The 15,314-nt window shown below is 41.4% G+C and overlaps 1 protein-coding gene across 4 annotated transcripts in view; it reads left to right on the forward strand.

Moving 5' to 3' along the window:
- The first annotated feature begins 88 nt into the window (after positions 1-88).
- slc4a2b (solute carrier family 4 member 2b) overlaps positions 89-15,314 on the forward strand; it is a 53,253-nt gene continuing 38,027 nt past the window's right edge. For 2 of the 4 annotated variants that reach the window (XM_022196246.2, XM_022196247.2), the window contains exon 1: positions 13,033-13,248. The gene's annotated coding sequence lies outside the window, so the exon portion shown is untranslated. Of the gene's footprint in view, positions 141-9,269; positions 9,420-13,032; positions 13,249-15,314 lie in introns of those variants that run through there. The other 2 variants (XM_051940406.1, XM_051940407.1) reach the window with 2 other exon arrangements.

A 15,314-nucleotide genomic window follows, 5' to 3' on the forward strand; every position in this document is an offset into this window, starting at 1 on the left:
TTAGCGTTTTACAGCGGCAATTACAGTTGCTACGTTTCAAATTATTTTACTTAAAACTTGTCACCGGAAGTGGGCCTTTTTCAATTTAAGCGATTGACGCCGGTCAGACAGAGAGAGTTTGAGTCGAGTACCAGGCACCGGTGAGTAAATATTAAGCGATAATCTGAGTGTGACTATAAGCCTGACATAGAATTCGCTTTGTGAAAATGCGTTTTGCTTTGAACCGCTGTTTTTATTGAAGGTCATTGACCACTGTTGACTCGGGTTTTTCTGTGAGGAGAGGCGGCGTTGACAGTCAGCCACCAACTGCCGCACACGCATGCAAGTGTCCTCAGCCGCTGGTGCGTGACTTTGCTTTGTCTCCCGGCTTGTTAAACAGGTGAGATAAGCGAGGGAAACGTGGAATGCGTTCGGACTGGTGGCTTTTGTTGTCGGAAACCGCTTCCCTTACAGACTGTGGGGAATGTAACGGTATTGCTGGTGAACTTGCTCATCCTAGCAAGCTAGCGGTTACTCCTGACAACAGCCACGCTGATGAGTAACGAAGCTAAAGCTGGTTCATCTGGTTTCCTGAATAATTTGGCTTTCAACGAGGCAGTGTGGAAAGTAGGGGGTGTAGTCAGCTTCATTCATTCATTCATTCATTCATTCATTCATTCATCCATCGCTCGGTGGAACAACAGCAGTGCCTTTTGTGTCTCAGGTCAAGGGGTGACATAGTTGCACAGATCTGTCCCTGCTAAGTTAGCTTGGTTAATATGAACAGGATGTCTTCCAGGACTAGTTTATCTCTTATCCAATTAATTAATCAATCAATTCCATGGTCCAAGTAGCTTATTTCCTTGGCTAACCATCCAAACTCACAGCTCTATTTGAAATACTGCTGTGGCTAAGGATTATTTTTATTTATCTGGTCTTTAAAATGCATGAAAATGTTAATAATTGTGTCCTCAAATGTCTCGTTTTGTCCACAACCCAAAGATATTCAATTTACTATCAAAAAGGAATAAAGAAAATGGAAAATACCCACATTCACAAGCTGGAATCCGAGAATTTTGACATTTTACTCAATCAGTTATCAAAAAAGTTTACAGATATTCTAATTATTGACAACTAATTGATTCTTAGAATAATGGCTGCAGCTCTGATGAACACGGCAACCCAAAGATGGTCAGTTTACTGTCATAGAGGAGAAACAGGAAAATATCTACACTTTAGGAAGCTGAAACCAGACAATTTCAACGTCTTTCACGGGGGGGGGGGGGAGGTTAATCAATTATGTAAGTATTTACAATTATTGAAATTGTGACGACTAATCAATAATTAGATTTAATCGGCGAAGCTCTAATGAGCTGATATTTGGTTTACTGTCATAGAGAAGTAATGAAATGGGGAAAATATCCACATTTAAGAGGCCGGAATAAAGAATTTAGCCTTTTTTTCTGAAACAAACTCAAACTGATGAATCAATTTTTAAATGAGTTTGCAGTCATTCTAATAGTTGACAGCTAATCGCTTATTGGATTAGTCATTGCAGCTCTAATGAACAGATGTTTGGTTTGCTGTCATAGACGAGCAAAAAGATGGGGAAAATATCTGCATTTAATATATAATCGATGTAGCTCTAATGACAGCAACCAAAAGATTTAATTTTACTGTCCTACAGGAGGAAAGCAACCAGAAAAAGTTAAGTTTACACTTTGTTTAATGAAAGAATTACTCAACTGGTTGATTATCAGAATAGTTGCCAATTAGTGAATCGATGACTGCTGTTAAGTTATTTTAAATGATATAAACACTGAAAAATAGTTGATTCTCACATGTGAGGGGTTGGGACATTCTTGTTTTAGGCGTTTTTGTTTAATTTCCTGCTGTCCATTAACTTTTGTTCAAGTCATTATCAGGTTGTGGTTTGTGGAGTTGATAATCCGTGCCTTGTTAACTTACTCTAAAGTTTCTATAAAATCCATCCAGTGTTTTAAGAGCATATGTTGTGTCTCATCAGAGCTGCAGTGATTAACCTAATAATCATTAGTTGTCAGCTATGAGAATAATTGTGAGTTTGAGTTGGCAAAAATGTCTAAATTCTCTGATTCCAGCTTCTTAACTGTGGATATTTCCAGTTTATCCATTCCTTCATGACAGTAAACTGGTTATCTTTGGGTTAGGATAAATTAAGACATTTGAGGACATAATCTTGGGCTGTGGGAAGCTCTGATCTATATTTTTCACTATTTTGTGACATTTTGTTGATTGTACAACTAATTGAAAAATTGAGAAAATCATCAACAGTGGAGATAATTGTAAGTTGCAGCTGTGGTGTTGTTCTATTGACATGATAAACACAGGGACAGATGTTTACTGTACATGCATTTGCTGACTCATCCATGCATTATGCAACTTTATATATGACAAATAATTCAACAGAGCCAGGAAGCAGTTGCTGTTAAAGCTGCTTTTTAAGTCTTACCAGAAGCCGATGCCTTCAGTCTATTAAGACATAAAACGGAAATGCATCAACTCATCTCATTTGTGAGGCTGTGAGCAACAAGTGCTTGTTGTTTTGTTTGCTTCTTAATTACTGGTTTAACTCGGTGGTTGCACATGACCAAGGGAGAAAAATGTGATCGTGTTTCATTGAGCTTTTTCATGAGACGTGATGATTCCCGCCTCGCACTAATTACTGAAATGCTGCCATCGTGAATGTTGTTAGTTCCAGTGGTGAGTTTCCTGCAATGACGGGTCAATTGTCTGCTGTTAAAAGGTCTGTGACGCTGATTTATTTGGAAAGAAAACAGCAGCGTTCTGATGTTAACAAGGCTAGCAAGATGTATTATGATAATGAATAGATGCACAGACTGTTCTGACAGAAAACAAATAAACAGGAGTACTCGTATCTCACTCAGACCGTAAGTAAACCAACCACCTAACAGGTGGAGTAAATAACATTAATTGTGTTGCTACAGTGGCTCCTGTCCAGAGGCTATATATTAGGCAGCAAGTGAACAGTCGCTTTTTAAAGGTGACATCTCGGAAGCAGGAAATATGAGGAAGTGTGAGGGTCTGAGTGACTTTGACAAGGGCAAAATTGTAATAATTAGGGGTCAGAGCGCCTCCAAAACGGCAGGTCATGTGGAGTGTTCCTGGTATGCAGTGGTTAATAACTACCAAAAGTGGTCCAAGGAAGGACAAGGAGTGAACTGGTGACAGGGTCATGTGCGCTCAACCCTCACTGATGCATGTGGGAGGGCAAAGGCTGGATGTGTGGACAGATCCCACAGAAGAGCACAAGATACAAATGATAGAAAAAGTGTCAGTGTGCTAATCGTGACTCCTATCCGCTGCCCAAGGCACCTACAGTTGGATATGTGAGCATCACAACTGGATCATGGGTCAATGGAAGAAGGTGACCTTGTCTGATAAATCATGTTTTATTTTACGTCATGTAGGCAGCCCCGTTATCAGGGAAAGAGGTGGCAGCAGGATGCATTGTGGGAAGAAGGCAGGCGTGAACTAACTGTGACGTCACCCGTTGGTTTCAACGCCAAGAAAATGAAGCCCGGATTTTGCTACTTCCTGGTCGCCATTTTGGATTTTTTTGGAGCCAGTGACGTGAAATGCGTCATCAAACAGGCTGGACCGGAGAGCAACTAGGGGCAGGACCAGTCTATGGGCGGGCCAGACTGAGAGCTGAAGACTCTCTTATCCCGCCCACATTTTACCGCAGAGACTTCTGTTGCCCTAAAGGATCTGTCAATCATTCCAGGCAAGATTGTCTATCAAGTATAGCCACGCCCCCTGGGTCTGCCAACTTTAACGATTTATTTAAAATTCAGTATTGATTTATTTTAAGATCGGCCACCTGATCTCTCATTTTGACCATGAAAACTAACGAGAAACAAGACGACATGGTCATGAATATCCCCCGCCACATGTGATGTCTATGAGTCTACATCCAAAATAGTGATCAAGGACCATAACTCTGTTAAATATTATCGCACAGGTCTCATTTTCGAACTTGATCAAGGTGTCCATGGTGTGAAGCTACACAGTAAATTTCGTAATCCTAGCTGTGATAGTTTCCGAGAAAAGCTGTCCCCTTCATGTCGGACGGCCGGACGGACGGAGGCCAAACCTATATCCCCCTTTTCCACTTCGTGGAGGCGGGGGATAAAAATTCTGAGCTGGAGAAAATCAGTCTATCTAATTTTATTTTTTCCAGTGATGAATTGGGGTCTATGGAGCAAAAGCTTTTTGCAGCCAACCCTAGCGGACGGCGTGATATTGCAAGTTTTTGACACTTCCGGGTGGGGTTCATTTTTGGAGCCAGATGCTACGTCCATCTTTATATACAGTCTATGGAAGAAGGCAAGGCAGAGTGATGCTCTGAGCGATGTCCAGCTGGGAGACCTTAAGTCCTGAAAGTCACGTCGATATTACTTTGACTTGTACCTCCTGCCAAAACATTGCTGCAGACCATGTACATCCATCATGACGATGGTATTCCCTGATGTTGGGGGTCTTTTTTCCCCAAGTTCACACACCTTGCAGCTACTGCTCCACCGTGTGTGTGTGTCTGCATTTAACTATCAAAGTGAGGACATTTTGGCCGGTCCTCACTTTGAAACAGCCATGTTTGAGGGTGAAGACTTGTTTTTAGAGAACAGGTATGAATTGAGGTTTGGTTAGGGTAAGGATTAAGTTTAGGCAATCAGTTGTGAAGGTTAGGGTAAGGCTCTAGGAAATGCATTACGCCTATGGATGTCCTCACTAAGATAGAAGTACAAACATGTGTGTGTCCTTGTTTTTAGTTCATTCCCAATTAAACGGTGGAGTTTTGTGTGTAAAAGCTCATTCAGTCTGGGCTAAAGTTACATTACATTTGTACAGCAGAAACTAAAGGACAAATCCATGTTGGCCCCCATTTTGTTGCAGATATTTTTCACTAGTTTGAGTGACAGAACAAGGTCCAATCATTATATAACTGTGGCACTAGTTTTAACCTATAATTGATCATTTTGTGCAGGAGACCTGTTTAAAACCCCCTTAGGGATCACTGCAGGTCCCCACTCCCCAGTTTGGGAACCACGGTCCCAGAACTGTTGACATGGCTGATAGATGTGAGGATTTGCCCTCTGGCAGGATGGAGGAAGGATGTGAGTCTCCTCTGCTGACTCACCACCATCATCTCCATGTGCGCTCCAGATTATTAGAGAGGATATTTAACTTTGATATAAAGCCGAGGCTCTGGATAAAGCGATAATCTTTCCTGAGAGACCGTTAGATCTGAGTTAAGAAAACCTCGGTGGGATTTTTTTTTTTTTGTTTTACTTTCCAAAACGTGAGTGGTATGACAGCTCATAAAAACGTGGAATCTGAAGTGTTTGTCCTGGTGAATCTGACCTTATTTGATCTTTAGAAAAAAAAAAAAAAAAAAGAAGCTCAAATTCCACGGCTTCCTTTTGTCGCATAGCATTGTGCGGTGCTTGAATGCATCAGATGGATCCGTCTTATCTCTTTGATCGCAGCTTTTATTTGTTTTCCTTTGCCTCAGTGAAATATGTCAAACAGGCTTATTGTGAAGCGATTTGTGACAGCAGCAGTGTGTTTGGCTTCGGAGCAAGAAAGAAGTCGGAGTCCAAACATTTGAGCAGAGCGTCTCCACATTCCTGCTGCAAACTGCTTGGTCATGCAGAAGAGAAGGAAGGAAAAGAGGCAGATGATACGCTTTCCCCCCCCCCCCAAATTCACGGGCTCTCGGCTCTTGGTGTTTATTTTACTTCCTCTGCGCAGATAAACAGACCCACTATTTTGTCCATAAACACATCAAGCCTTGAAAAAATGGTCTTAACCTAAGCACTATTATTTTAGTCCTGTTTACTATTTAAAACCGCAGCGTTCACTCGCCCGGCTTTTCATTCCTTTTCAGGTTGTGTTTCCTGCCACACACACGTAAGCACATTACGTTGTTTCCCAGGAAATGAATAAATGGCTGATTTGTATTTGACCGTAGTATGAGATTTAGACCTTTGTTTTGGTTCTGGGAGCCTGGGGGATATTTTATTCCCGCCCTGTCTGAGTCTCAGGAGAGTAAATACAGTTATTACAAGTGCAGCAGGTCACAGCTTCATAATTGCTGTGTTTCTGTGAGAACTTAGCTTCACCTTTTGTCCGGATGCTGCAACCTGAGCAGCCTGCGATGCAATTTTGCCAAAAGGAGTTCACACCTGGACAGAACCAAAAAGTGGAGATTAATAAGACGTCTGCATGCACAGTTATATTAGGAAAAAATGAAATTTCAGCATTGCCGCAAATGAAAATTTTTATTTTGAGAATGTTAAATGAACATCGTGTGTTTTGCATACAAGTTCGAGTAGTTTTCCTGTTGATGCTTAGGTACAAGGTGCCATAAATGTTGGAGAAACGACTGCTCTTTCAGCCTTTCTGTTTCCGTTCTGGTATTGAAGCCAATCGCTTCAGTCACAACCTTAATTCTTAGTGCACCAAAACAGCCACAAATAGTACTTGCTGGCTGTTTCTACAAGCACATAGGAAATTGAACCATTGAGGATTGTTATGATGGAGTTCATGTTGTGAATAGTGATGTTGGAGAGAAGAAGGCTGCTCCAAGTTTAACAAAGTAACATCAATGCCCGCACAACAATTTTTCACAGCAGTTCAGAGGAACATTCACTGGAACAGGTTCATTTTTCTTCACTGAAAATAGCCATAAAAGAGGTTCGACAAGGGTGAAGAACTCCCGTGGAACCGGTTGGAACCCGCACAAAGGTTTGGGCCACCCTTAAAACGGCCCACAAGTTCCTGCAGTGGAAAATGCCTTATTGTCTACATTTGAAAAGCATTGTGTCTTATGTGTGCACCTGCTAGTGGGCCGTCACAATAAGAGGAGGTAGAATAATATGTTTTAGAATATGTTTTTTTCACTGCAGGAGCAACTTAACCTAGTCCCATCATTTAGGTAAATAGCTGGTTGCAAAACGGAAAAACATCAAATTGTAGTGATTTAGATAAAACTTTGAAGTTGCAGGCCTTATTTTAATGGCTTGTGTTGACGTAATGCTAGCATTTGCATGAAGCTTAATATTGTGTGTAATTTGAACTCAATTTTCTGCATTAGTTGACTAAATTCAAGACATTTAAGTGAAATAAATTGACTTTAACTTATTTTTTTTTGTACTTTGAGTTAAGGAAGTTCCCTTCCCCATCCTGACATGGCTGGACAATTTTAGACAGTTGAGACTATTAATTAAAAATACCTTTAATTGCAGAGGAAAGGCATTTTCTTCAACACAGTGTAGTTTGTTGGTGGAACGTAATTTCATTAGAAGATGCAAACTGTTGCATTCTTGGAAAATATCCATCCATCAGATATCTATAAAATATAAAACTGATGGTGCAACCCTAACAATAAGTGTACAGCTCTTAATTTCTCCTTTTTGCCCTATTTTGTTGTGTATTTCTTAGGGCTGTACCCGAATATCCGGATATTAATTTGGTATCCGAATATTTACCCCCCACCCCCACCCCCCCGTCAGACGTTACCGGGCAGAAAGAATATGCCGCGTTACTGTCTTCCCTCCGCCTTCGGCCCACATCGGCACTTATCGGCTCATCTCATCATGTGAACACATAAACATATACACATATGTCTATAACATATACACACATGTCTATGTGATCACTCCCTCCTCCCCCAGACGAAAATATTTGGAGCTCGTCTCTTCCCTGCGCCTTCGGCCCACTTCGGCTCGTCCCGCCGTGTCTTCGGCTCGTTTCGGCTCCTCCATTCGTGTTTGTAAACACCACCCGAATGGCCGGGTGGCTGCCGACTCTGACGTCGCGCTTCACTTCGTTGCATAAACACAAGACAAGATGCCGAAGACCTCTGCTGAAGACGAAACGAAGGCAACGAAGGTCGGTTTACACTGGGTTCAATCTGTCATCAGGAAATGTTGGCCAGAACTTTCTAAAAATGATAAAGGATCCGAATTTTCGGGCCGTCTGTGTCACAAGCCGCCGCTTCCGCTCCTCCGCCGCCGGAGAAACCACTATTCGGGCCAGCCCTAGTATTTTCTCGATATGCTGTGGGTGCTTTAGGATTGTGACATTATGATTACATTCCTGTAGACAAAACCTACATATTCAGAGCAACAGAAGCAAAGTGGAATACAATCTCATTGCTAATTTAAGTGCTTTTATTACAATCTGATGTGGAATTTTTGATGCCGCAGTTGATTATCTGAGGTTGTAAAGCTGCACAAATTAATATCTTTTCATAACACTGGATCTAATGAGTGCTTTAATACGTGTGAAATGACTTGTAATGGAAAACAACAGAGGATTATGACCGGCTCTGCAGAGGGGCTTGTTTTTTTTCAGCCTGCGACTTACGCTTTTCTAGTTTAACACTTGACACTCATCAGCTTTTGGCCCTCCGTGAACAAACACCCTCTGCACACCACCTGAATAGAAAAGCATCCACATGCACATTATTTCAGCATTGTTTGCAGTTCATGGAATGCTTCATTTTTGAGGAGGATGTGGAAATTTTTGCAAAAAACAGCCCAAATGCAAAACTACACCAAAGACCCAACAAGGGTGATGCTTGTTGTGCTCTGCTTCTTGATGCGTGCTGTATATTGCATGAGGCGCCACTCATTGACTTCTATATATAGCTGAAATATTCGCACTTGAACTTGAGCTTACCGATGCTGGCTGTGAACTTTGTCACAAATTTCTTGTGGATGTTTAGATGCAGCAGTCGGAGGGAAGATGTGCATTTGTTTCCTCGTCAAGGTTTAGCCTCCCACCGTGCTTTCAGACACCCTTAAACCTCTTCAAGGTATGAAAATATCTGAGTCATGATTGCCTTTTCTGGAGGAGAGGACAATAGGCAGGCGTTATGTAAAACAGTCAGGACTCAGCTGCCACTTTAATCCCTCTTCGCCCCCAAGACAGGTGCTGTCCTCAGTCCTGTAAGCACCGCCGCTGCTGCCCCCGCAGCGTCCAATGGGACAAAGGGCGAGATGAAGATGGACATAGATTGAGCGAGGGCAGCTGTTAGCTGTGTGAGAGTGGACCTGTTCCAGTGGCTGTGTGCACATAACGAGCACAGTCATGCCGAAGTTGCTGGACGCTGCCAAGCCCCTGAGTGAAGTGAGTGTGGCCACTGGCCTGTGAAGAGTGGCAGCAGGGAGGTAGGGACGTCTGCATGCTGAGAGGCTCAGGAGGTGGCTGGGTGACTTCTAAACTGCAGAGCTTGTTTCAGGCTGAAGCTCAGAGGCAGCAGAGGCAACGGCTATCGACATAAACCAAATCCCCAGGGCAGCTGTCAGAGGTCGATGTGACCGGGCCTGCACAGCAGATTTGTCTGGATGAGAGCACTGAGTGGGTTTCTGGTGAGTTTCGGTTAAGTTTCGGTTTTCTTATCTCTGCAGCTTCAGAAGTTTAAGTTTAGTCTTTTAACCTGTTGTGGTCACCTGTTCTCCCTTCTTGGATGTAAACGGTTTCTCTTGAGTGAGCTTTCCTTCACTCCTCAATAGCAAACATGGCCTGGTAAACTCGTTTTAGACTTGACTTCTGGGAGAAGAATACCAGGAAGCTTGGAGGGAGAATTTCCGAAATGTGTTAACACTTTATATAAAAGCTCAAACAACCGAAGGCGGAATGTTATTGTCTAAGAATTCTTGTTAAATGTTATTTTTGTGCTTCCATTTCATTCAAAATGTAATTGCAATATGCACAGGATGGTTTGGATGAGATGCAAATGTCTTTTTTTTTTTTTTTTTCTCTCTCTCGCTTCATTTAGCCAAACATTTGAGCCAAAACCTTCAATCTGGTTCAACAAAGTAAAGAAAGAAGACACTGCTTCTTTTCTGTGCAGGTTGGCGTAGTGAAAGAAGCATATCATCTGTCAGACACGGATGAGAAAAAGCTGTCAAACGTCCTTGCACGAATGAAGTCACACCTCTTTATTTAGCTGACCGCTGTGGATAATGCTATTATCAGGGCGCTGTTGGGATTGAGGAAAGCCCGGGACTTTGAAGTGGACTTCAATTTTAGCTGCTTGAGGCTTTAACTGTGTTTCTTTCCCCCCGCAAGACATGCATGTGACTCTGCAGTGGGCCTTCATCCCTGGGGACAAACACATATCTCTCACACACACACACAGATTCAGACTCCTTACGGGGTATTTCTTTTGCCCTTAGGCTCATATAAGCTGATGTGGAATGCAGCACTTGATTATTTGGCCAACGGGTAAGCAACTTGTTTAGATCACAGGTTGTTCTTTGTTCCCTGCAAAACACAATTAATCTGCCGGCTTTTCTGACTTTAGTTGGGATTAATTGTGTAATAGTTGTTGATTCCTCCATGACATGACGAGTTTTTTTTCTTTTTCCTCTGCCAAATAAAACCGAGGCTTGCCAGCGTGTAATTGAAGGAAAGTTTATCTGTACAAACGATACACCAGGTAACGAAAATAAACCAGATGATTTAATTATGTCCGACATCACTACAGTTAGTGAATTAGGCTGCATGTCATTGCTTTCCCACTCATTTTGTGCACACATATTCACAAATGGATAAACATCCTGTGCACATTTGTAACAGGCACCGAAAACATGCAGTTAAAAGCTCATCTGTGTTGATTTTATTTTGAAATTGAAATGAAAAAAGTTGAGGTATCCACACACTATTAACAGCTGATATTTCTTATTTCAACACACCATTTCCTCATTGCAAATGCTCAAAAAATTCTCAGTAAAGCTGCAGTGCCCTTCATGGGAATAAAGTTGCCCAGTATGTTAAAGAAAGCCAGTACTTATTGACTCACTCCCTCTACTGTTGTCTGTTCTATTAGATGCCATTCCACTGCTGTGCTGTGGTAAACAGGCTTTTGTGGACTTTTGTTGTGCTCACTTTCATGTTGCCCTTTGACTTTTAGTGTTTAAAAAGCCTTTTCTTACCAGCAGGTCACCTTGACTTTGATGTCGCAACATGGATTTATGCCACTGTTGTAGATTGAGAAACAAATTGTCATGGTTATTTTGAGACTACATACAGTATTTCCTCATGGAAACACTGTGCTAATGCTCATGTGATCTCTGTCATGGACCAGAAACGTTCTTACATGGTTTGATCAGGAAGCAACTTACGGGCTGGAAAAAAAAAAAAGTAAGCCAGCACAAGGGTGCAAAATAAACTACAGTTCCTCAAATGGTTACCTTATGATGGGTTCAAAAAAAGAGTTGATCCTTTTAAATGAATATGGAGTTTGTCACCATTGTATATACAGTCAGTCACTCCCATTAGTAGTCCAACAATTCCCAAAGTACCTTTTTATTAACAATACTTCAGTACATTTTAGCTATGTTATCAGGAGTTTAGTTGGACCACAGACTGCATGTCAAGATGGACAGAAAACAAAGATGTCCCCAGCTGGTGTTCACTGAAACTGAATCCAAGACTGGCTTTATGGTTAAATCCATCCTTTTAGACTGGAGCCATTACCTTCTAAATATGCGAGGCACAGTGGATGCAGGGAAGCGATACTTAAATCCCAACTAGAGCACAAATGCCTCCATACTGCACCATTGGTAGGTCAACGTGCTTTGCATGCAGTTGGCTTAATGCTAAATTGAATAGAAACTGCATCAAAATCAGAAATCATTAAGAAAATGATCATTTGTATACCGAAACAAGGAGATGTCAGAATTCTTTGGTCTGTTCATAAATGAATGAAATGGACAACAGATGCATGATAAATGAATCGAGCTAATGAACAACAAATATATTCCCTGCTCCTTTGACAAACGAGGACTAAATTTTAGCATAATTCAATCAGAACATCCAACGTTGAAGCAACTTGTCAGTCATCCAGACCAGCATGTCAAACAAGCTCTTTGATGCCTAAATCTACTGGAAAATATCTTTACTATGACAACTTGTGCACTCATCAGAGGGAGTTAATTTGTCTTATTACATCGTAATGGCTTGTGGAAAGTTATTACCTTTAGTATGTCATTGAAAACATTGATGCTTTTTTAATGGAAAGTTTGATCAGAGTCACAGAAACAAGCAACAAGGTGGTAATGCCCTTTTGAGGTACTTTCTCATTGACTTCAATTTCAAGCTGTTTGTCCCTCTAAAATATCTCCACTGTTTGACTTTTTGATGAAATCGTAATGACGTGGGAAATACCTTGACTTTCTCTCGAGATATTGACGTGTTGAAATGGAATGTCTCGGCAAATCCATAGAAATTGCAGAGTTTAACATGAACTTTTGAGCATATGTTAGTGTTCCCTTGAGGATCAGTTGAATTAACTTTGGTGATCTATTGGTGTTGCGGGTGCACGACTATGGGTCAAACATTTGGATGTTTTCATTAAGTCGACATTTTTTTTTTTTTTTTTTTTTCAGGACAGGGTTCAAGTCTCAATGCTACCATTTTGCTGAGCTAAATGCTAACATCAGTATGCAAGCATGTTCACACACAATCTGTAATATGACGATGATTTTCAGGTTTGCATTTCTGCATTACGATAAATCTAGCTCGTTGTGAGATGATTCTAATAGAGAGAAAGCAAAATTTTACTCTAACTTGCATGCAATCCTAGTTTTTTGTGGTTTTATGGGGTGATTTTACTTCTCCAGGACTGTAAAAATACATAGTCCAGTTGAGGAAAATCAGTAATCACAGCTGTCTGTAGGCATTTGTAGCCACTTGGAAGGATTTGTAAGTTGGCATTACAAGATTATAAATGGTTAGAACCTGCAAATCTGCTGTAATGGTTGGGTAAAGACCGATATTGATCAGTAGGGGTTGAATTACCACTTCCACCTTGAGGTTGTGTGTGTGTGTGGTAGACAGAGATAGATGAGTGTGTCTGAGCAGTAGCCTCTGACTCAGTGTTGAATGGGTCCTGGAGTCACATGGCTACTTGTCAGCAGGCTGGAGGAGGAAACCTAATCCTGAGGAGGAAGGCTGCTGTTATCAGTTGGTGCATGCTGCTCTGAGAGAGTCACTGTGCTCGAGGAGAGGCTCGACGACACATGATCGGACGAGACGCTCCACATCTCTAACTCCCGTTTGCTTTGTCCCTCTCTCTCTTTTCTCTGTTTGCTTTCTCGCTGCACTCTGACCAGCACCGGGTCTCTCTTCACGGCAGAGTTCAGAATTGCACTACAATGTCTACGGTGGCTTCTCTGCAGTAAGCACACAAAGGTAAAGTATGATCTTTTTTTTGTGTTTCTCGACCTGTTGCCATGATTTAACTCGTCTTCTTTGTTAAATACGTACAGCTTGCCATTTTTCTATTTCATTGTCTAGTTAATTAATTGTTTGTATAACTTAGTTCTTAATTGGGCTGTCAGGTGAAAGCTAATTGAACTAAACTTGATTTTTCCTGTTAATGTCACATTCTGTGCACTTTCTCCTGTATAGAGGAATTTAAATGCCCCCCAAGGAGGCTTCAAGGAAAACCACAAATGCCAAAATCATAACTACTGGGAATAAAAATAGCAATTCAGTTTCTTTAACCAGTTTTCTCAAGCATAGCAGATATTTTTGTTTATGAATTGGTCATAAAATACAGGAAACTGCATACATTTCTGTCAAATAAGATACCAAAGACTCATATCCTTTTCTATCTGCAAACCAATCATGCCTCGTGTCATTCATGGTCACCCTACAAACTCTAATTCAGTGCCAGGAAAAACCCTGCTTTCTTTAATATCCAGTTGATTTGAGGTGAATTAGAGCTGACTCAGCCTTGAACCATCGTGATTTGTAGCCAACTGTAAACACAGCCTGATCTGCTCCACAGGTTACACAGCAGAAAAAATGCCTTAAACAAGCTACTTTCTGCCCACTTTTGTTCTCGCGGCACAAACATGCTCTTCCAGTCTTATAAATCCCAAATTAGAGCCTTTTAAGAGCATGCTTTTTGGAAGGGATGGCTCTCAAAATGCTGTGGTTGATTCAGAATTGACCTTTTTATGGCTGCATCAAAAAACAGATCTCATTCTCTCAAGTATTTTTCTTCAACCACACTCTGTTCAACCCAGTTTTTTTTAAACGTCTGCTCCCATCATTTGCGTTTTCTTTGGTTCTTAAATAGGAGATAAGAGTGTTGATTATACATTACAGCATGACATTGTGTCAGATAAAACATTAAGGCCACAAATTATCTCTGTGCCACTTGGAGCCATCGCAGCAACACAGTCAGTGTTCCATGAAAAAATGCGTTGTCGTCTCTTGAAACATTCCATGAGTCACTTGCTGTTCTTATTTTCATAAGCTCTGTTCTTTAATGAAACTTTAAACTTCTCCTTTCTTCCCTGTCATTGTCCTGCTGTTATAAGTACAGGCCTGTTGAGGTTTGGACATTGTGATCAAGCTTCTATTTCAGGTCTCAGGCATCTTTATTGGCAGTTTGTGCGTTTATTGAGCTGTTCTTTAATTATGCCTTTCTGATAGAATTTGCGGATGAGCGTGCAGTCGGCGGTTGACAGTCACGTGCCAAGATGCAGACTGACGTCGGGCCCGACCGCGGCGTTTTGACAAAAACGCTGCCTTAAGACACACTTGGCCTTGTGTCATGAGTTCAAATCTGCCTCATAACCTCTGTCCCGTCGTCTGACTGTCTGCCCTCTTTCCCTTAATGTCATTACGAGCAGGCAGAGCAAAGAATTTTTAACGTTTTGTTAAACTTCAACATCTTTCGTCTCATGTGACCTTTTGTGTTGAAGTGCAGAGTAGGCATCTTTCAGGTGCACAACTTGTCTTGGAGGGAAAGTTGTTGTTTTGTTTTTTTTGGCAGTTGACCCTCAGTTTTTTTTTCCTTCCATTTTGGTGATGTTTTTCTGCTGAGTCATCACTTCCACGTTGCTAATGTGAAGCGCTTCATTGACTACCTGTAATGTGTGAAGCAGGAGAGAAATGCTCCCCTCTGAAGGTCTTTGTAGATTCTTAGTCACCCAGGTCATTGTAATCATAAGCAGTTCAGTAAAAAGCAACTTGACTTCTCCTTTTAGGTTCTTGAGGATGTTTCACTTCTCGTCCAAGAGGCTTCTACGGAAGAAAGAGCATCTTCAAGAACCTGAAAGAGAAGTCCACTTGCTTTTTACTGAAGTTCTCCTTTCAGAAAACATCTTAGAAGTGAGCAGAGCTTTTTCATCAGCGGTGGAAATGTAAACCACCTTTGTCAGGTACATTTCTACTCTCTTGGAAAAGATGAGTCACCGTTAAGTGCAGCTCACAGATCTTACAAATGAAAAAAATGTTAAATT

This window comes from Acanthochromis polyacanthus, chromosome 20 (assembly GCF_021347895.1).
Source record: "Acanthochromis polyacanthus isolate Apoly-LR-REF ecotype Palm Island chromosome 20, KAUST_Apoly_ChrSc, whole genome shotgun sequence".
Taxonomy (NCBI): domain Eukaryota; kingdom Metazoa; phylum Chordata; class Actinopteri; family Pomacentridae; genus Acanthochromis; species Acanthochromis polyacanthus.